The sequence below is a fragment of the Schistocerca cancellata genome, chromosome 1 (genome assembly GCF_023864275.1).
Source record: "Schistocerca cancellata isolate TAMUIC-IGC-003103 chromosome 1, iqSchCanc2.1, whole genome shotgun sequence".
NCBI classification, from domain to species: Eukaryota; Metazoa; Arthropoda; class Insecta; order Orthoptera; family Acrididae; genus Schistocerca; species Schistocerca cancellata.
Genome location: NC_064626.1, coordinates 896,754,987 through 896,777,363, shown reverse-complemented (window position 1 = coordinate 896,777,363; position 22,377 = coordinate 896,754,987).

The window sequence follows — 22,377 nt, the reverse complement described above, 5'->3', positions numbered from 1 at the left end:
GGTGCTGCACAAGATGTTCTCCAGAAATCGCAGTTTATTAGAAGTTAAGTGATTGGTGGGTATGTTTTATTATTTACTTGTTAAATTCTACTCATTTTCGTTGTGAGGTCACCAGCCGCTTTGTTTTGGGGTCGTCCCACCATTCTTCTCCGTTTGGCCACTCGCGGGAAGGTGGTTATTTATGAATTGAGTGGTCCGTTTTTCACTTGTGGAGTAGAGGCGGGTTAGAGCAACCTGCGGTTCGGGTTGTTCGGTAATCTCCCTATCAATCTGCCGTACGTTAGTAGCTGCCTCTGTCATGTTTATCGGATTCGGCGTGTTACGAATTTAATGCTTGCAGTGTAACGGCCTAATTCCTGAAATATGTTTTGATCTCGCCTATCATCTTGAGAGGCGGTAGATGTGAACTGTAGAGCATGTTAACTCGTTTGGCCAACCTTGTATAATTTTACATAAGATTGCATTTCACGGGCTTTTACTTAAATGGTCATTTTAGTATATAAAGTTGCCACCCTACCACCGTAAGACTTTTCTTAGAAGTTAAAATCAAGTTGCATCTTCGGCGGCAAATTAATATTTTAATTTTAGTGTTTTGTACCATCTCCATCCCTCCTACGGGGTGCATAGTTTATGTGCTTATGTGAATTGTTAAAACTTTTAGTTTAAAGTAATGTGGTGTGTTGCAGATTTTCACCCGTGTAGTCTTTCAGAGGTTGTTATGAGCGATCGTGACTACGGCCGTGTCAAAAGGGAGCGGCAAGGTTCTCACCCCGAAAGCTCATACACTCAAAAATTTGTTTCTTTCTGCATCTGAATAAATTGTAACTTGATATTTAGAGGGTGCTTTCTGATTATAATTTTAAATCTGTTACTTTAAAAAAAACGCTTTTAGGAATAAAATTCCCTTTTTTTTAAAAGCAATTTGATAATGATTTCATCAGTTACTCCCTGGCAACTACTTCCACGCTCACATAGTGTGATTAAATGTGTTAATGTTCTTGATGAATCGCTAGTAAATAAAATAAATTCTTAATAATATTTTTTGAAAAAACTAAATCACGGTTCAGTAAGTTCACTATAATGCCCCTCAAGCCACTGTCTACGATACCGACCTTGTAACGCGGACAGTTACCCTTGTGGAACATGTCATTGCCGCAAGAAACGATCAAGGTGATACGCAATAATGTTCACGTATTTCACCGCTGTCATGATTCTTTCCATTACCGCCACAGATCTCATGGAAGCTCGGCTCATTGTATCCCACAGCATAATTTTGCCCTCACCGGCATGCGTGTTTCGTGCAGCCATTCTCCTGGATGACGGCGTATAAGGACCCAACCGTCGACCTGGTGCAATAAGAAATCGATTCATCTGACAGGTGACAAGTTTCTATTGATCCGCGGTGAAAACTCAGTGATGCTGCGCCCACGCCTATCATAGCTGACGAAGTCGTCGGGTCAACATTGGAACACGCAGGGGTCGTTTGAAGTGGAATTCCGTGGCAAACAATGGCCGTTGAACGGCGTGCTCCGAAACACTTGTGCCTGCGCGAGCACTGAACTCTGTCGTAAGATCTTCCACAGATCGCAGCCTATCTTGGATTACAGTGGAGGATCGTCCGACCTCTATGTTTTGCGATGAGAGGTGGTCGTCCAAAACCGTACGACCTACTCGTTATTTCACCATCCTTCAACCACTTTCCATAGGTGCTGACGACAGTAGTGCGCCAACAGGGGACTAGCTTCGCCGTTTCAGAGATTCTCGTTTCCAGCGGCAGTTCCACGGTAGTGTACCCTTTTGTAAAAACAGCTTATATCAGTGGATTTCCGCATTTTCGGCCCATGTATTCGCTGTAATGTCTGCCCATTCGTCTCTCTTGTGCTAACATTCTTTCCTTGCTGGCTCATACGCCCGCGACATCGCCAGGAGGCGTTCAAACTCGCGGTGGCAGTGATCATAATGTTTACACCCGGTTCTTTCAAAGATGTATTTACACCTGTATTCATAGACAACACAGTTATTCCAAGATTTACGAATATCTACATCTACATCTACGTTTACATGGATGTTTTGCAAATCACATTTAAGTGCCTGGCAGAGGTTTCATCGAACCACCTTTACAATTCTCTATTATTCCAATCTCGTATAGCGTACGAGCTCTGATTTCCCCTATTTTATCGTGGTGATCCTCCCTCCATATCTAGGTCGGTGTCAACAAAATATTTTCACATTCGAAGGAGAAAGTTCGTGACTGGAATTTCGTGAGGAGATTCCGTCGCAACGAAAAGCGCCATTCTTTTAATGATGTCCAGCCCAAATCCTGTTTCATTTCTGTGGCACTCTCTCCCACATTTTGCGATAATACAAAACGTGCTGCCTTTCTTTGAATTTTTCCGATGTACTCCGTCAGGATCCAATACCGGACAGCAATATTCTAAAAGAGGACGCACAAGCGTAGTGTAGGCAGTCTCCGCAGTAGGTCTGTTACATTTTCTAAGTGTCCTGCCAATAAAACGCAGTCTTTGGCTAGCCTTCCCGACAACATTTCCTATGTGTTCTTTCCAATTTAAGTTGTTCGTAATTGTAATGCCTAGGTATTTGGTTGAATTTACGGCTTCTAGATTAGACTGATTTATCGTGTAACCGAAGTTTACCGAGTTACTTTTAGCACTCATGTAGATGACGTCACACTTTTCGTTATTTAGGGTTAACTGCAAATTTTCGCACCATTCAGATATCTTTTCTAATCGTTATCCAGTTTGTTTTGCTCTTTTGATGACTTTATTAGTCGATAAACCACAGCGTCATCTGCAAAAAACCTAAGACGGCTGTTCAGATTGTCTCCCAAATTGTTCAATAGATAAGGAAGAGCATAGGGCCTATAACACTACCTTGGGGAACGCCAGATATCAGTTTTGTTTTACTCGATGACTTTCCGTCACTTTCTACTACCTGTGACGTCTCTGACAGGAAGTCACAAATCCAGTCACATAACCGAGACGATGTTGCGTAAGTATGCAATTTCACTGTAAGCCGCTTGTGTGATACAGTGTCAAAAGCCTTATGGAAATCCAGAAATACGGAATCAATCTGAAATCCTTTATCAATAGCACTCAGAACTTCATGCGAATAAAGAGCAAGTTGTGTTTCACAAGAACGATGTTTTTTAAACACATGTTGATTGTGTGTCAGTAGACTGTTTCCTTCGAGGTAATACGTTTCAATTTTATGTAGCTTTGATCTAGCTCTAATCAAGACTAACAAAATATGCTGTTCATCTTCGCACACCATTAACCAATATCTTACACACTATATTTTCAGACGATGTTCACTGCAGATACACCTACTGTTTACACGTTCTTTCTGGGGCTCCGTTGTTCTATGGCTGGAAATCATGTTTGCTACGTGTCTGTCGTACATTTCGATGAATTTGTACTTATCTACACGCCAGGATCTTGGTTTCTCTTAATGAAATCTTTCTACACCCAACATGTAAGTTGTGTTATTTCGATAACTTTAATCTGACGTTGGAATGGAATACTGACGTTAAATTTTCGACCTTCTTACTTTCTATGCATTAGTACAATTTGTGTGTGTGTGTGTGTTGTACTTAATAATTGCTTAAGGCCGAAAACACGATATTAATATAAAAGTAAGAAAATTGTACAGTAAAAATGAATGAAATATTACTCAAACATTATTACACTACTGAGGCCAAAAATATGACAATATTGTTAACAGTAAGATGTTTTCTGTCTGTGCTCCCAGACAACTGCAATTGTTCGGTATGGAATGCATTTCTGAGGTAGAATTACGCACAATAAGGAATATAGTGGGAATTCCTGACTAAATTTAACCTTTCACATTGAACCTGAAACTTCCCTCTTGCTTCCATCCTCCCGTCTTATTCCTCTCCCGCTTTCCCCTTTCCAATTAACAACTCTCTCGATCTCCTCTTCTCCGGCCATCCCTCCATCCTTCCCACCCCTCAATTAGCTCCTCCCCTTCTTTCTCAATGATGTTCTGCCTCATCGATCGATCAGCTGAAAGAGGTGTATGACTATGTACCTTCCCATTCAACAGCTGTGGGTGAACTGTCACATCTCACACCAAGAATAGTAAATGCAGTGACAGCTGGGATGCTCGGAAAGATATAGGATAGGTTTAGCTGTCGTCTTGATGCCTACATCATATAGTTAATGGAGTATCTCCACAGTTCTCTCTTTTCTTCCTGTCAGGAATAATTTCGATTTTCGGGTGGTGACATGTGATATGCTACTGTAAGTTTGCAGTCAAATGGGCACCTCATTTCAAAGAATTTTGCTTAAATCAATCGGAGGAGTGTATCAGTCACAGTGAATCGAAGCCTTTTGTTTTAACGACACTGTACTCAGTGTTATACAGATAACATGTCTATAAAAGATTTATCCAGACATATAATATTGCACAAGCAGAGACACCAAATTTCTAAACTGGTGATGTGACAAGATGAGTCATATCGTCAGGCACACCGCTGCCGAACAGAGAAAGGCACTGCTGAAGTACTCACACACAAGAAACAGTCTTCTCTCCACTTTGTATTAAATATAATGTACGGAGCTGCCTTTAAAAGAAACTTTTACACTTGCAAAATGCACCCTTTCTCCAAAATGTGTACATAATGTCTTTGGATCATGAAGAGCGTAACTTTAAGGCAGTTAAATAAAGTGTCACCTCCTTCCCCTCCCTGCTGTATGCCAAACTAGACCTCAGCCACACATCGTCTGCCAAAACGAATCGCTCTCCCCACACGGAATTGAAAAAAAAGGGGGGGGGGGGAACACTAAAACCAACACGTTGTCATGCCTAACACGGTGTAGGAAACCGTTGGTATTGAAAATAGCTTCCAGTCGTCTCGGAATGGATAAAAATAGGTGTCGTATGGTTTTCAAGGGGTATCTTACACCATTATTCCTGCAAAATAGTGGCAAGCTCAGGCAAAGATGAAACCAGCCCTGGACAATGCGAGCTGTGTGAACCGGGGCTCTGGCGTCCTGGGGTACAGTGTCGCCACGGTGCAACAATCACTGTCTCGTGGGATGTACCTGATCATCCAGAATGGATGAGTACCGCGATATGGCAGCCGATATCCTCACCGGGTGCCCATCTGGCTTCAAGCTTTAGACGTAAACTCGGCAAGAAGTTGGAAACAGTGTGAACAAGATTCAACCAATCAAGCAACTTTCTTCCATTGTCCCAAAGTCCAGGTTTAATGGATTCGGCACCGCATTCTTCCGTTATGTGCTTTGCCATGGAATTCCAGCTCGCCCTCCAATTACCAGCTTTTATAGCTGCCTTCGTGCTGTTTTCGTGTCAACAGCGTTCTAGAATACGACATTCAGTTCACCGTCACTCAACATACACTTTCGTCCGCACTGTGACTTAGCGGATGACGGTTTTCCGCTTTCCCTGTATGCTGTATACATCTTCGTTAAGATGCCTCCTGAGACATCAAACACCAGTTCCCTTGATTACCGAAGCACCCACCATAAAAGCATCCGCAATTTCCCCAAGTTCCGATTCACTTAACTCCGTCATAATGGATTCACGACTACACAAGACACCGTACTGACCGCTACTGACACTTGCTAGGACATCGTTGAAGTGCCGTTTGTGGTCAAATACAACAGCCCACGTGCCCGACTTTCTGTTATCTGCATTTATGTGCCGGCCGAAGTGGTCGCGCGGTTCTGGCGCTGCAGTCTGGAACCGCGAGATCGCTACGGTCGCAGGTTCGAATCCTGCCCCGGGGATGGATGTTTGTGATGTCCTTAGGTTAGTTAGGTTTAACTAGTTCTAAGTTCTAGGGACTAATGACCTCAGCAGTTCAGTCCCATAGTGCTCAGAGCCACTTGAATTTTTTTGCATTTATGTACAAGCATGCATGTCTCGCGATGTTTCCATCTTTTAGTCCAAACCCTGTACATAGGTACCACATGCTCTAGCCGCCCCACTCCCACTTAACTCAAGACTAAAATAAATAAGCTTTATTACGCTCGAATATTATCGCGGATAGTTCCCTTAATTATGCGACGATTATTTTCTGCGTGTACTCTTAAACTAAACAATAAATCATCGCACGATGCAGTTCTCAGCAGTGCACAAATCCCTGTAGCTTCCCATGTCGTACCTTAGTATCAACATGAGCAGTAATAGAAGAACCGACTGGCATGGAGCATAAGTTCCTGTTTCTCTCCTCAGTCAACCAAAGCTTAAGAAAGCTGTAAAATGCTGGAAGAACAAGGAGCAACTATAGCAGACAGAAGGCAAGCCATCAACAATTCTCTAAGTTCTGCAGTCCATAGCACACAAAACATTGGCATCAAATTGACCACAACTTTCCTCGGACGTACAACATCTTGCAGACATGATTGTGTACTGCATATAGACATCTTCGACACGACAGCGGTAGTCTGGGTATTTGATTTTTAAACCGTTTCCCAGACTACTTAACATAGCCATGTGCTGCCGTTTACGGTGGAGAAGCCAAACATTTTATGAGTATTGTAATTGCGGGAAATCTGAATACTATAAATTATACATCGTCCTAAGATGTTTCTCTGTCAAGCTCACTTTGGGCATTGGGTTGTATAGATAATTTTCGACAAATGGAGTCCATCAACAATTTGTCCTGAAACTCCTATTATATATGCACGTATGAGAAGTAACACAAAAGAATTTCTAAGGTATTACAAACTAACACTGCTGTGAAAAACTTAAGGACGGAAGTAACTTTCGGATGACGTGTCATTGCGAAGTAACATATCACGATGAAACTTGTACCATATGTAGAAAGGACTGGTACAGTATAGTACGCCTACAAATGTAACTGCAGAAAATACTCAGTGACACAAACAGAAATAACACTTTTATTCAACACTGAAGACACTGACGTTCATGATGGTCGCCTGGACGTTAAAGGGGCGGGAAATGGTTCTTAATAGGCTGTGTGGTCGCAAGGACGGCAATGCTTTCTCTGCAGCGTGCTGCCACGTTGCCTACAAGGCTGGTAATGAGTTGTCGTGGTAGGGCTTTCCACTCCTCCACTAGTGCAGCGGACAATTGTTAGACAGTCGTTGGTGCACGTGAACTCGCTGCAGTACGTCTCCGCAAAACATCCCACACGTGTTCGATGGGGTCGGGCCAGCCCATTCGCCGGATATCCTCTGATTCCACGAGCTCCTCCACCCGGGCTGTTCGATGCGATCACGCATTGTCACCCATAAAAATGAAGTCAGCACCTAGCGCAATCCTGAAAACACAGGAACTGGGAAGGAGCACAGTGTCACAATAACGCTGACCGATGAGATTACCGTGTTCAGAGGTTTGGAGGTGAGTTCGCCCATACAAACTTATGTCTCCCCGTACCATAACAACAGCACAAAACTGTAACAAAACAAAACAAATGTTCGACGACGCTGGACGAACCCTCATGTGGATGGGAACAAGTAATGCACACAGGAACATTGTCCAACTGGATCGTCTTGGTGGGGAGAGGCATAATTTACATATTGAACTCCAAATCTTTGCACACGGTACAGCCACCGGTCAGCGTAGTTGCGCATTGCGCATTGCGCTCCTTCCCTGTGTGAGAATTTTCAGGGGCGCATTCGGCCCTGATTTCATTCTTATGAAAGATAATCCGCGAGCGCATCTTTCAGGGCAGGTGGAATAGCTCTTGGAAAGAGTGAACAGTCGGCGAATGGACTGGCCTGTCCGTTCCGCTGTCTCAGATCCCATCGAGGACGTGTGGGTTGCGTTGGGAGCCCACATTCACCAACGACCATCGAGCAGTTGTCAACACAGCTGGTAGAGAAATGGAACGCCCTACCGTAAGACGTTCTTACTGACCTTGGGGTCAACATGGCAGCACGTTTCAGAGAAGGCAATACCGTCCGTGGTGATCACGTACGCTATTAAGCACCTTGCCCAACCTATCAAGCGGTTCAACAAAAATCGCGATGTCTTCAGTATTATTATTGTCTTTGAATAAAAGCGTCATTTACCTTCGTCTCAATGCGTATTTCTTTCAGTTGGCTTTTCTACTATACTGTAGCAGTATTTTCTATGCATTAATCGAGCTATGTCACTTGACAGTGACACATCATGTGAAAGTTACCGTCGTCCTTAAGTTTTGAACACCAGTATTTCATGCATTAAGGTTGTTCAGAAAACTAATTTACCACTAGAGTCGTAGAAATCTTAAGAGTCTTGGCTATTGGAGCAGAATTAAGTTCGAAGTCCAGCTGCTGCTGCTTCTGACGAATTATTGCGTTTATCGTTTTCCTAGCAGTGAAGTTCTTATCCTCAGTCTCCGTATAAAGCGCCCATATTTCGTTCATTCCTCGTCTCGCTGGTGCTGAATCGATAGACATCGCTGCAGTTGGAGTTGCTGATCTTTTAATTTCTATCGTTGCCTACTTTCGAAAACGAACAACGTTGTTCGAAATTTGCCTGGCACAATACTTGTATGTTTTATTTCGGTGATAAATAGTTTATGCCAGTGGGTACCAGTTTCAGGTAGTTGCGTCGGCGGTGAGTTCACTATACACGACTGATATATCGCTGGTAGCAGTGTCGTCTGCAGTTGATTGCTCTTATCGATTCCACCACAGGCAAGTGGCTTACAAAGCACTTAGAGCCAATATTTCTAAACCTACTTCAGAATAATGATGAATTTTTGAGCTACGTTGCCTAGCACCATAATTTGCTGGAGCGACCGGAGCAATACCCTATCCCCAAGAACAAAGAAAAAAGAAATGGGGAATGAAAAGTGGATAAAATCACAAAACTGATCAGTCAGTTGAAGTATTTTTCTGTATTATAAATCGTTCAGATTTATCTTCTTTATCCAGATAAAACATTTATTTGCGTTAAGACTCGAAAAACAATTAATTGAATTTATGGAACGACAGATGAGACGGAGCACCCATCACTAGTCAGTGTATAGCTGCTGCGGTGTCTCAGTATTATTTAGTGCCTGCAATTTAACAAGGTTCGCGTTATTACGTAATATTTTAAAGATGTAGTTGTCTACGATGTGTGGAGCAGATATTTAATTTACTCTCTAGATGTTAATTTTTCTCCTTTTAACACAGACGAAGACGACACTAAGAAGAACATTTCACGTCTATAAAGCTCCATTCTCGTTATTAAGTCTCTTTCCTGTTTAATTTTGAGGCTATCGGACTTCTGGAGTCAAGTAAGGGAACTTTACACAGAGAGTACGCTCACTTAAGAAATAGTTCTTACCATTTGCCGCACACGAATAAGTGTGTATCTTTTACTTTTCGAATATTACAGTTACTCTGCTAAAGAAGGAGAAATGTCGCTTTCAAATAATAACCTACAAGTCAGATTAATTTCTTTTATTGCCTATTTCACATGTAACACACTTCACTAACAACGCCTACGATCATGCAGTCTCGTTTAACAGTTATGTTTGTTTCTGATTCACACTGAAGTAACCATTGCTACATTGTGTTACCACTTTAAGTAAACAGGTAATCAGTGATGGCGGAAGCCCTTTAATTTAGTCTACTCTGAAAATGTTTTTCCACAATTACTGATTCTCAAACGTGACACTATATCGACCATGAATCTCTTAATTCAATCCCACACTCCTTTCCGCGAAATTCTCAGTTACTAAAACACTTTCCTTTTACACACCGACGTAACACTTTAAACTGTCAATTCAACTTCCTGCCAAATTCTTCTCGACTTACCCTGCGCTCGACCAATCCGCGCGGGATCCCTACAGCGAATCTTCCGCACACGCCGAGGCGGCATATTGTCACTACCACTTGGACATTATTGTCCTCATACAGCAAGACAGCGCTCTCTCAAAGGAAAGGCGCGCTCGGCTCCGAAAGTTCCAGAAACTGGCCATAAGTAAGGAGTGCTATATCGATGCGTTAGAACATCAACGTTAGCACTACTCATTACATGTTCATCACCTGAAAGTATGCAGCGTTAGTAACGGTTTCCGCCATTTATGAATAGCTGCCATTGCGAAAGGCATGAGCAGATTAATACCATTTGGTGTAAATTGATCACTGTGAAGAGTCGTTTTCCTTTCATAACCGAGACTGACAAGTAAACGAAGTCGAAGACGATATTGCTTCTAATGAAAGCCTCAAGCACCCGCTGTTTTCTGTCTTTTATAATTTCTTATTTTTTAAAGCAAATTTCCCACACAACTAGCAACAGTAGTGAGACATCTGGCAACAGTTAACGCTGTGTATGTTGTCATAAGGTTGAAATCAATTCCTTCTCTCTTATCATTATGAGCGTCCACCGCTTTTTTAGTAAACCTCATGTTCTTGCTTCCATCTACCATAATATATAAATTTATTAGTAATTAGCTCTTTCATTCTTAAACCATTAGTTTTATTGACATACATGACCTTTTTAGGTAACATGCAAATGGCAGTGCGATGCCTACCCGCCGGCCGTTGTAGACGAGCGGTTCTAGGCGCTTCAGTCCGGAACCGCGCTGTTGCTACTCTCGCAGGTTCGAATCCTGCTTCGGGCATGGATGTCTGTAATGTCCTTAGGCTAGTTAGGTTTAAGTAGTTCTAAGTCTAGGGGACTGATGACATCTGATGTTGAGTCCCATAGTTCTCAGAGCCATTTGAACCATTTGATGTGTACCGATCTCTCGTGTACTCGCATGTGCGATACTGTTGTTATGTCCAATGAAATTCGTCTCATGAATTTATTGTTCACGGACAATGCATAGGACTTTTCTTCAGGTTAATTATAGGTTCAACACAATCATAGGCAGAGATTCTGACTCTGTGCCCAAATTATTGCATAACATGCTAACCAAACCTCGCCTTACGTACTGATGAGCAAAAACACTGTGACCACCTTCTTGTTTGTCCACCTTTGGAGCGAAATACGTCACTGATTCTGCGTATCAGGGATCCGACAGTTTTTTGGTAGGGTTGTGAAGGTATGTAGCATTGGATGTCTACGCACAGGACGTGTAACTCGCGTAAATAACGGCCCGTTGATTTTTATATGTGGTGATCGCATCCGATAACGAACCATGTGGGTTCCGTAGGGTTTATAGCAGAGGAAACTGGTCGCCGAGACATCTGTGTGAGTTCACTACAATGCTCCTCAAAACACCGAAGCACGATTCTGGCTGCGGGACACGGACAATTATACTGCTGAAAGATGACATTCTGTCGCGGAAGACATCAAGCATGAAGGGATGTAGGTGGTTCGCAGCAGTGTTTCTTCGATTACTGCCACAGGTCCCATGCAAGCGCACGAGAATGTCTTCCACAGCGTAAATTGCTCCCATCTGACTGTATCTGTGGCGTGCTGCACGTTTCGAGCCGCCCTTCACCTCTATGACGGCATTTGTGAAGACGACCGTCGTCCTAGAGCAGCAAAAATGGGATTCACCCGAAGATCGACGGTTGAATCCCGATGGCCCCAAGCCCACTGCAAAAGTAATTGACGATGTCGTTGGGTCAACATGTGGACATGTAAGGGTAGTCTGATATGGAGCTCCACGTTCAACAATGAACTATGAACAGTACATCCAACCATTTGCCGCCTAGTGGTAGTTTCACTGCCTTTTTACCTCTTGCCGTAGATGCTCACGACAGTAGCTCGCGATCATTCGACAAGCTCCACTGTTTTCGAGATACTCGTTCACAGGCTCTACATAATAATAATCTGCCCTTTGTTAAAGCTACTTATCTCAGTGGATTTCTGCATTTGCAGCCCATATCTTCGCTAGGGTGATCATCCCTCAGTGTTCTGCTTCCATAGTTTTATTGCCGTATCACGTGCTCACAAAGCCACCAGGCGGCATCCAACGTCCGTGTGGGCAGTGGTCACAATGTTTCGGGCTATTACTGTATGATGTAGTGATACATCTGCTTGTCAGACTTACAGTTATTAATGAATCTCCATAGCTTCCATAAGAGCATAGGAAACTAAAACCGTGAACCTTACATTTTCAGGCCGCATTCTTCTGACTGGATCTTTTCGATACTTATTCTACGAGATATTTAACTGACCAGTTAGTCTTCTGAGGTTTATCAGTATAGAGGCCCCTGAAAAAAACTTTCTCTTTTCTTTCCCTTACAATACAGGTTCATGTCTTTCTGTGGTGGTCTTTATAATGACATCATTTGCGTTTCTTGTGGCCGGCTGGGTAGATAGTCATTTGAAAAGAAGTTTTAATTTCTGACATGTGTAGTAGGTAACCCACTACGGATTAGTAGTTGTATAAAACTATTTGTGATAGTCTGTCACGACACTTCAGCGAACTCCGTGGATTAGGTCGCAACCACAGTGGTTTTCGATTGTCCTAGTCAACCGTTCAACAAGGCACGCTTCATCTGTCTGCATAATGAATAATGACACACAGTATTCCATGACTGTCAATTGCGTCTACGGTGTAAAATTCTCTATTACGACTCGTCTGAATGTCAATGTTTTTCGAACTGTACGTTTTTGTACAAGATCTTCCATAACGTTGACGAACCTTTTTAAGTCTTTTGCTTAATGCTGCTACCTGTGTCACTTTTTTATACGTTTCTACAACCATTGTCACCAAGTATCTTCCTCGTTAGTACCGTCTGAGTTCTAAGAGATCAACTTATAACGTTCAGTTGAGTCCTTTAATAATGACACATCTACGCGGAAACATTTTGAGACTCTTTCCGTGCAGTACTTGAATAATATTATGCTTGCATAGTTCGCAAATAACAGAAATAATCTGATTATAATATACGGTATTGCCTGCTGCCTATAAAGAAACAAATAGTATTAGAATTCTTCCAAGTCGTTGGGATTACTACAGTATTTATACTCTGTACGCTTTTAAAACTTCAGGATGTGAAGGAATAAGGAATTCTCTAAGAGAACAGATCCCCAACGATGACTCATACTTTTGAATGGAGGGTTTTCTAGTCCTGGCAGACGATGTCTGACGAACTTTGGTTATTTTCAGTATTTAAAAATACGCCTTAAGTCTTTGGATTTAAAAGTGAAAAGTTTTCCAGTGAAGTAATCTCGAGAAAAACTTAGATTGTACAGTTGTGTATTACCGATACGTTTCAAGATTTCGTTAGAGATAAACCTAACGTTAATGGTCCGTTGACGTTTTTGTTCTGAAGTCTCCACACGACCTATCGGTGTATTCGTTCGATAGCACAGTTTTCCCTAAGCAAGACCCAGCGTAAAAATGCAAATAATATTTACAAAACAATCCAACAATACATCGACATAAATACATAATTATATACAAATAGTAAAACAATTACAATATACCAAGACACAGAAACGTCATATCTTCAGGTAACAAAATAAGGGAAAAAAATTATAGTACAATAGATGGCAATAGGAGGATATGCATTTCCGGCGTTACAACCTTACAGTACATACATATGCTGACTGACATGGCTGGGGGAAGCTGTGACGGATGGAGGTGGATCTGGATAGATAGAAGAGGGAGAATGTCGTGGACAGAGAGACAGGATGAGCAAGAGGAGTACACTGGGAGGGAGAGAGAGGACAGGATGGCCAGAGAGAGGAGGAGGAGGAGGAGGAGGAGAACATGGACAATGAGACAATGGAGTAGGAGACGTGTGCAGTATACGTATCAAACGCACAAGTGGGCAAAGCCATGGGGAAAAGGATAATTCTCACTAAAATAATTTCAACTCACGTATCAACTACTTCCAAAAAAGTTCATGCATTGTTCGTTTAACATGTGAAATCTGTGTTAGAGTGTCAACCACATCTTCAGGAAAGACAAAAACAAATGCCACCATTACTTTCGATGACATAGCATGTGTGAAACCATAAATTAACCGGAACCATTTTCTGGTTTGATTGACACCATCTCTTTAATGTATTCTACATATATGAAACATATTCATGTGTCTCCCAGGTGCTGGACAATGACAATATTGAACTCATTCTGACCTTAAAATAGGGTACTAAGAGTTCGAAATTCACACAATTGAGGGAGATTTTAGAATGGACATGCCTCTCAAACTATTTCACCTACATTTGTACGGGCTGCTGGGCCCAAAGTATTTATTACTTATCGACAAAACACGAAATCTGAACGAAGGTTGGGACAGACAGGATTAAAACATTCATGCATGTACATTAGCGATTGTGAGTTTGTTAATTTATTCGCTGTATGAGCTGTACATATCTGGTGATATGCGACGGTTTTGTAAGTGTTTCACTTGCTGAACTACTGCCCCCTTGCGTCTTAAGTTGACTTCCTCACGTAAGAAGTCAACTTCGAAAATCGCTAGCTCACTGATATCAGATAGCCACAACATCTATTCATGTGGACAGGGAACGTCAAAGTGAGATGAGTAAAATAATAGAAATTGTTGTCCAGCTTACAGATTCTATGGCTGGACGCTTGGTGAAATGTGACCAGGGTGTAAGTGCTATAGTATCACAATTGAATATGACATGAGTGAATAAGAGGGTTAACTGGACTTTCTCACTGATCATCACCATAACTACACAAATTTACGTACAAAGCGTAGATACAGGGTATAAAAGTTGTACATCTTTTGTGTACTTATTTTGTGTTGTCAACAAGGCTGACGCTACTAGTACCATCGTCAGCGCAAGGAAAATTGTTTGCCACAAGTTGCAACAACTGCGAATTGATCAGGCCAACTCTTACAGTGATCTTCGGTCTGATTACTAGCAACCTAGTACGCCTCATCACAGGATATGTTAAGGCAGAAACAGAAGAAGCAGTGGTAGGCATCCCTTGCGAGTTTTCCTGAAAGCATAGTGGTAGTCAAAGAGACGTAAGTCAAAGACTTCAGAACCAAAACGTCAACGGACCATTAACGTTAGGTTTATCTCCAACGAAATCTTGAAACGTATCGGTAATACACAACTGTACAATCTAAGTTTTTCTCGAGATTACTTCACTGGAAAACTTTTCACTTTTAAATCCAAAGACTTAAGGCGTATTTTTAAATACTGAAAATAACCAAAGTTCGTCAGACATCGTCTGCCAGGACTAGAAAATCCTTCATTCAAAAGTATGAGTCATCGTTGGGGATCTGTTCTCTTAGAGAATTCCTTATTCCTTCACATCCTGAAGTTTTAAAAGCGTACAGAGTATAAATACTGTAGTAATCCCAACGACTTGGAAGAATTCTAATACTATTTGATTCTTTATCGGCAGCAGGCAATACCGTATATTATAATCAGATTATTTTTGTTTGGTAGTCCACATGCTGACGTCGCAAGCTAAAGACCAAGAGATAGACAAAGTATAGGAGAACAGTGAAACGGTAATACAGTACGTAAAGGGAGATGAATATCTGCTAGTCATGGGGGGCTGAAATACAGTTGTAGGGGAAGCAGTAGAAAAAAAGGTTACAAGCCAATATGGGCTTGGGACAAGGAACAAATAGGACAAATAGTAATTGCATTCTGTAATAAATTTGTTACAAATAGTGAATTCACGGGTGGTCTGGGGGTAGCGTCTATAATTCGTAATCAAAACGTCTTTGATCCCCGTTTCGAATCCCGCGGCTGCTTAAATTTTGATTAATAATCAGCATTGGCTACCGAAGACTTCCAGCATAAGAAGTCACCCTCATTCTGCCAACGGCATTGTCAAATAGGGCGGAGGAGCGGACAGAGGTTCAGGGCACTAATGTTCTAGGGGTGGGAAACTGCCCCTGAAGACGAAATAATCAACAAAGACCAACGGCATGAGGATGCAGAAGGCAATGGAAACCACTGCATTAAAGGCACGTAAGGCGTATCCTTACGACATGTGGCCTGTAATTGAAAGAAGTGGCATGATGATCCGTCCTTCAGCAATATATTCCGGAATAGTCCCCCACTCGGAACTCTAGGAAGGGACTACCATGAGAAAAATATTGAGTAATCAACGAAAAAATTACATTCTACGAGTCGGGGCGTGGAATGTCAGATGCTTGATCATAGTAGGGAAGCTAGAAAATCTGAAAAGGGAAATCCAAAGGCTCCATCTAGATAAAGTAGGGGTCAGTGAAGTGAAGTTGGAAGAAGACAAAGATTTCTGCTCAGATTAGTATAGGGTAATACCAACAGCACCAGAAAATGGTATAACGGGAGTAGGATTCATTATAAATAGGAAGATAGGGCAGACAGTGTGTTATAGTGAACAGTTCAGTGATAGGATTATTCTTGTCAGAATCGATAGCAAACCAACTCCAACAACTATAGTTCACGTATACATGCCGACATCGCAAACTGAAGAAGAAGAGATAGAGAAAGTGTATGAGGATATTGAAAGAGTAATACAATATGTAAAGGGAAATGAAAATTTAATAGTCGTGGGAGACTGGAATGCAGTTGTAGGGGAAGGAGTAGAAGAAAATGTTAGAGGTGAATATGGGCTTGGGACAAGGATTGAGAGAGGAGAAAGATTAACTGAGTTCTGCAATAAACTACAGCTAGTAATAGCGAATACTTCGTTCAGGTATCACAAGAGGAGGAGATATACTTCGGAAAAACCGGCTGATACGGGAAGATTGCTGTTAGATTACATCATGGTCAGACAGAGGTTCCGAAATCAGATACTGGATTGTAAGGCGTACTCAGCAGCAGATATAGTCTCAGATCACAATATAGTAGTGATGAAGAGTAGGCTGAAGTTCAAGACATTAGTCAGGAAGAATCAATACGCAAAGAAGTGGCATACGGAAGTACTAAGGAATGACGAGATACGTTTGAAGTTTTCTAACGCTATAGATACAGCAATAAGGAATAGCGCAGTAGGCAGTACAGTTGAAGAGGAATGGACATCTCTAAAAAGGGCCATCACAGAAGTTGGAAAGGAAAACATAGGTACAAAGAAGGTAGCTGCGAAGAAACCATGGGTAACAGAAGAAATACTTCAGTTGATTGATGAAAGGAGGAAGTAAAAACATGTTCCGGGAAAATCAGGAATACAGAAATACAAGTCGCTGAGGAATGAAATAAATAGGAAGTGCAGGGAAGCTTAGACGAAATGGCTGCAGGAAAAATGTGAAGACATCGAAAGAGATATGATTGTCGGAAGGACAGACTCAGCATACAGGAAAGTCAGAACAACCTTTGGTGACATTAACAGCAACGGTGGTAACATTAAGAGTGCAACGGGAATTCCACTGTTAAATGCAGACGAGAGAGCAGATAGGTGGAAAGAATACATTGAAAGCCTCTATGAGGGTGAAGATTTGTCTGATGTGATAGAAGAAGAAACAGGAGTCGATTTAGAAGAGATAGGGGATCCAGTATTAGAATCGGAATTTAAAAGAGCTTTGGAGGACTTACGGTCAAATAAGGCAGACGGGATAGATAACATTCCATCAGAATTTCTAAAATCATTGGGGGAAGTGGCAACAAAACGACTATTCACGTTGGTGTGTAGAATATATGACTCTGGCGGTATACCATCTGACTTTCGGAAAAGCATCATCCACACAATTCCGAAGACGGCAAGAGCTGACAAGTGCGAGATTTATCGCACAATCAGCTTAACAGCTCATTCATCGAAGGTGCTTACAAGAATAATACACAGAAGAATGGAAAAGAAATTTGAGAATGCGCTAGGTGACGATCAGTTTGGCTTTAGGAAAAGTAAAGGGACGAGAGAGGCAATTCTGACGTTACGGCTGATAATGGAAGAAAGGCTAAAGAAAAATTAAGACACTTTCATAGGATTTGTCGACCTGGAAAAAGCGTTCGACAATATAAAATGGTGCAAGCTGTTCGAGATTCTGAAAAAACTAGGGGTAAGCTATAGGGAGAGACGGGCCATATACAATATGTACAACAACCGAGAGGGAATAATAAGAGTGGACGATCAAGAACGAAGTGCTCGTACTAAGAATGGTGTAAGACAAGGCTGTAGCCTTTCACCCCTACTCTTCAATCTGTATATCGAGGAAGCAATAAAAGAAAGTTTCAGGAGTGGAATTAAAATACAAGGTGCAGGATATCAATGATACGATTCGCTGATGACATTGCTATCCTGAGTGAAAGTGAAGAAGAATTAAATGATCTGCTGAACGGAATGAACAGTCTAATGAGTACACAGTATGGTTTGAGAGTAAATCGGAGAAAGACGAAGGTAATGAGAAGTAGTAGAAATGAGAACAGCGAGAAACTTAACATCAGGATTGATGGTCACGAAGTCAATGAAGTGAAGGAATTCTGCTACCTAGGCAGTAAAATAACCAATGACGGACGGAGCAAGGAGGACATCAAAAGCATACTCGCTATGGCAAAAAAGGCATTTCTGGCCAAGAGATGTCTAGTAATATCAAATACCAGCCTTAATTTGAGGAAGAAATTTCTGAGGATGTACATCTGGAGTACAGCATTGTATGGTAGTGAAACATGGACTGTGGGAAAACCGGAACAGAAGAGAATCGAAGCATTTGAGATGTGGTGCTATAGACGAATGTTGAAAATTAGGTGGACTGATAAGGTAAGGAATGAAGAGGTTCTACGCAGAATCGGAGAGGAAAGAGATATGTGGAAAACACTGATAAGGAGAAGTGACAGGAAGATAGGACATCTGCTAAGACATGAGGGAATGACTTCCATGGTACTAGAGGGAGCTGTAGAGGGCAAAAACTGTAGAGGAAGACAGAGAATGGAATACCTCAAGCAAATAATTGAGGACGTAGGTTGCAAGTGCTATTCTGAGATGAAGAGGAAAGGAATTCGTGGCGGGTCGCATCAAACCAGTCAGTAGACTGATGACCAAAAAAAAAAAAAAAAAAATATTTTTCTCACTGAATTACAGTAACGTAGCATGAACCTTTTTTGCTCATTGTCCCAACTGCATTACCAAACAGGGTCCCTTCCTTTTCCGGAATGAACCAGAGTGTCGTGGAAATTCAAATGCCAGCATTAAAGTAATATCATTCTATTTCACTGTTTTAATTTCAAAGTTCAGTTAAGGTATTCATAGCTGGCTACAATATTTATATTACACAAGCACAAATTAAGAGTGCGAGTTTTGTTACCGTATTTTAGCTTACGTGTGACTGCAGTTCAGCTTGGTACGTACTAAATTTTACTATTGTTAATTGTTCAGAATCATTTAATTCAAGTTCAAAGTTAAATCTCTTATTTCTAAATTGCGTAGATTCAAGTAGCTTTTGAAATGATTGTTGAGGTAGCCCAAGACTAACCGTATTTTACTGAATTTCGATGTGCTTCAGAAACAAATCACACTATTAATTTCAGTCACTAAATTAACTTTCAGTTTTCCGGTTTTATTAATTCTTTTGCTAAATTAAGTCAGAGCGTAGCGAAATTTATTACTTCTGACAAACTTTCAGTTTTTACACTACACGTGTCAACCTTTAGTGGCCATGCTTCTAGTGCTAATTATATGTGTAATAACCTTTCTTTTTCAGTTACTATAGTAATTGTCCATAGGACTGGCGACCGTAATTTCCCCCAAATCTCAAATATCTAATTACCGCTAGTTAATTGTTAACGTAACGGCCGCACATTTACTTTCTTTATTAACTTTACCCATTTTCAAAATTAATTTCCACCAGTTTCATTTGCATTTTTCCTTTGATTTAGATGTAACCCTTTCCTCCCTCTTTACCGACAGATTAACTTCGGTGACGATTGCTTTTCCCAAAATTCCATTAGGTACACGGGGTTTAACTTTTCACTGCCATTAAGGTCGATAAGTGAGGGGGAGGTTACAAGGTAGAACCATAAAGCAGGATGGTGCTACTCCCACAACGCATCTGTTGTGTATTGCAACCTACACATTAGGGGTTTGCAAACTTTTTTGCCCCCGACATGTGGAATGCCCTATAAACTAGGTTGATAAGGCAGGCTTATATTACTTCATCTCAGAACGCCTGTCGTGTCTGACGTGTAGGATTCCTTGTATGTCAGGGCTGTAAGGCAAGCTTATACTATTTTCACACAATCCTCCCACTGTGCAAGTCAGCTTATATGTCTCGTGCTGTAAAAAATACTTTTATACCTGTATCTCTGCTCATATTGGAGCTGTTTCTGCCACAGATATGAAAGAAGTCAGTCGGGGTTGTGGAGGCAATAACGGTCGTATACACATACACTCTGCTTTATCTTTATAAAAGATACATACATTCAAACAACAAATCAAACAAACTGTATGTGAAATGTCATAACTGTAGTCACTTAACCAGAATGTGGAGGTCTTGTTATTCAGATATATTAAAGTGTATGAAGCAACAATTAATAAGGCTCTAGAAGGACAGTAAGTAAGAATAAATTACAATATATCAAGATGAGTGTTGGAAATGCCGAAAGTACTAGGTATTCAGAAATAAAAGTATCAATATGAAGTTGGTAACGATGGGAAACGGCATTTTAGTCGAAAAGCAGAGATCAGATGTACCTGTAATCAATCTGATGAGTTACATCCTTCTTGAAGACTTCTAAGACATTTCATGAAACAATGCTGTTGCTTTAGTGCCCTATTACGCTCGTTTTCCGTTTACAATTACATGCAACCTGACCTTTCCTCTTCTATACACGACTTACATCTTCGCGTTGTGTGATGTGTGATGAATTTTACAGAAGATACAATGCCTGAAGAGTGGCAAATTTGTTGTTGTGATAGGTGCGAATCTATGGACTGTTGACTGCATTTGAGATGTAGGTTGGCCTTTATTTCGTAAATGCCCGTATTATCATTATCCTATACTATAACTCGATTGCCGGACGGTGTGGCCGTGCGGTTAAAGGCGCTTCAGTCTGGAACCGCGTGACCGCTACGGTCGCAGGTTCGAATCCTGCCTCGGGCATGGATGTGTGTGGTGTCCTTAGGTTAGTTAGGTTTAATTAGTTCTAAGTTCTAGGCGACTGATGACCTCAGAAGTTAAGTCGCATAGTGCTCAGAGCCATTTATAACTCGATTGCTTGTACCATGGCATCAACACATTTCAGCCATGTGGAAAGACTTTGTTAGCAGGAAACTACTGCAAATTTAGGGCGGCATGAAAGATGCTTTTTAGTTTTGCTCACTAAACCATCAGTATGGTGTCAAATGAGATACTTTATAAGAATTACCGGCAGTTTAAATAAGATAGGAAACAAAGTTACTGTTTGTAAAGCGTATTCTTTTTAATGTGTTATTCGACTTTGTGGTTCTACGTGTATTGGCAGAAAATATATTTCTTCCATTGTAATAGAGTAAAGCGATTTATGAATAGTGAGTAAAAATATTTCAAGTTAGTATCTCATAAAAAGATAGTAAAATATGGGCATAAGAAAATATCTCCTCTCTAAAATGCAGCAGAAGTTGTAGCTTTACTTGTGTTGAAACAAGCAAGAGTCTATTTAACAAGATACAACGTTGTTTGAGCTAGTGATACATATAAAAATCAGTTTCAGGCAGTATCGCTGAGGATTCACATGAAAAACAAAAATGGCTTTTGGAAACTCAAGGTTTGCAAAAAATGGTTCAAATGACTCTGAGCACTATGCGACGTAACTTCTGAGGTCATCAGCCGCCTGGAACTTAGAACTAATTCAACATAACTAACCTAAGGACATTACACACATCCATGCCCGAGGCAGGATTCGAACTTGCGACCGCAGCGGTCGCTCGGCTCCAGACTGTAGCGCCCAGAACCGCACGGCCACTCCGGCCGGCTTCAAGGTTTGCACACAGCTGTATTGTCACTTCATTAAACAATCAATTTTGGGCAGAAACGGGCCATCATCAGATATAATGCGACTTCATAAATCAAATGCATAACAAATCATGACTAATCGAAGGCATCATGTCATAAATCAACATCTTAAATCCAACTATAATGCTGAATTACAAACAGAATGCAGAAGGTAATGCGTGAATTAATGCGTGAATTTTAATTTACTTTTAGGTATAGTGCCGAAGCAAGCCATGTGCTTTGCTGAATCACATACTCTGTGCTGTATGTCCGCCAGTTTTGTTAGTATATGTTACAAAATATCGTAAAGGAAGCGTTATGACAGCGGTTCAAAAAAACGCTCAGTGGGTGGCATGGTTTATTCAAATCAAATTAGACACACAGGTTCAAACAAGTCGGTAAACAGGTACAGAAAGCAACCACCCTTCATGAAATCGACAAGCCAGTATTACAGAATTATATGCAGACGGGGAGCGTTGATGTGAAGCATCATACTGGACGACCTGGAACAAATGAACCTAACATAGGAAGGGTATGGTTGACTTTTCAACGTCCACTGCGGAAGTCTGTTCAAGGTGCGTGGCAGTAGCTGCAAATCTCCCTAGGGCGACCCTGAAAGAGTGCTTCGAAAATATTACCAGAT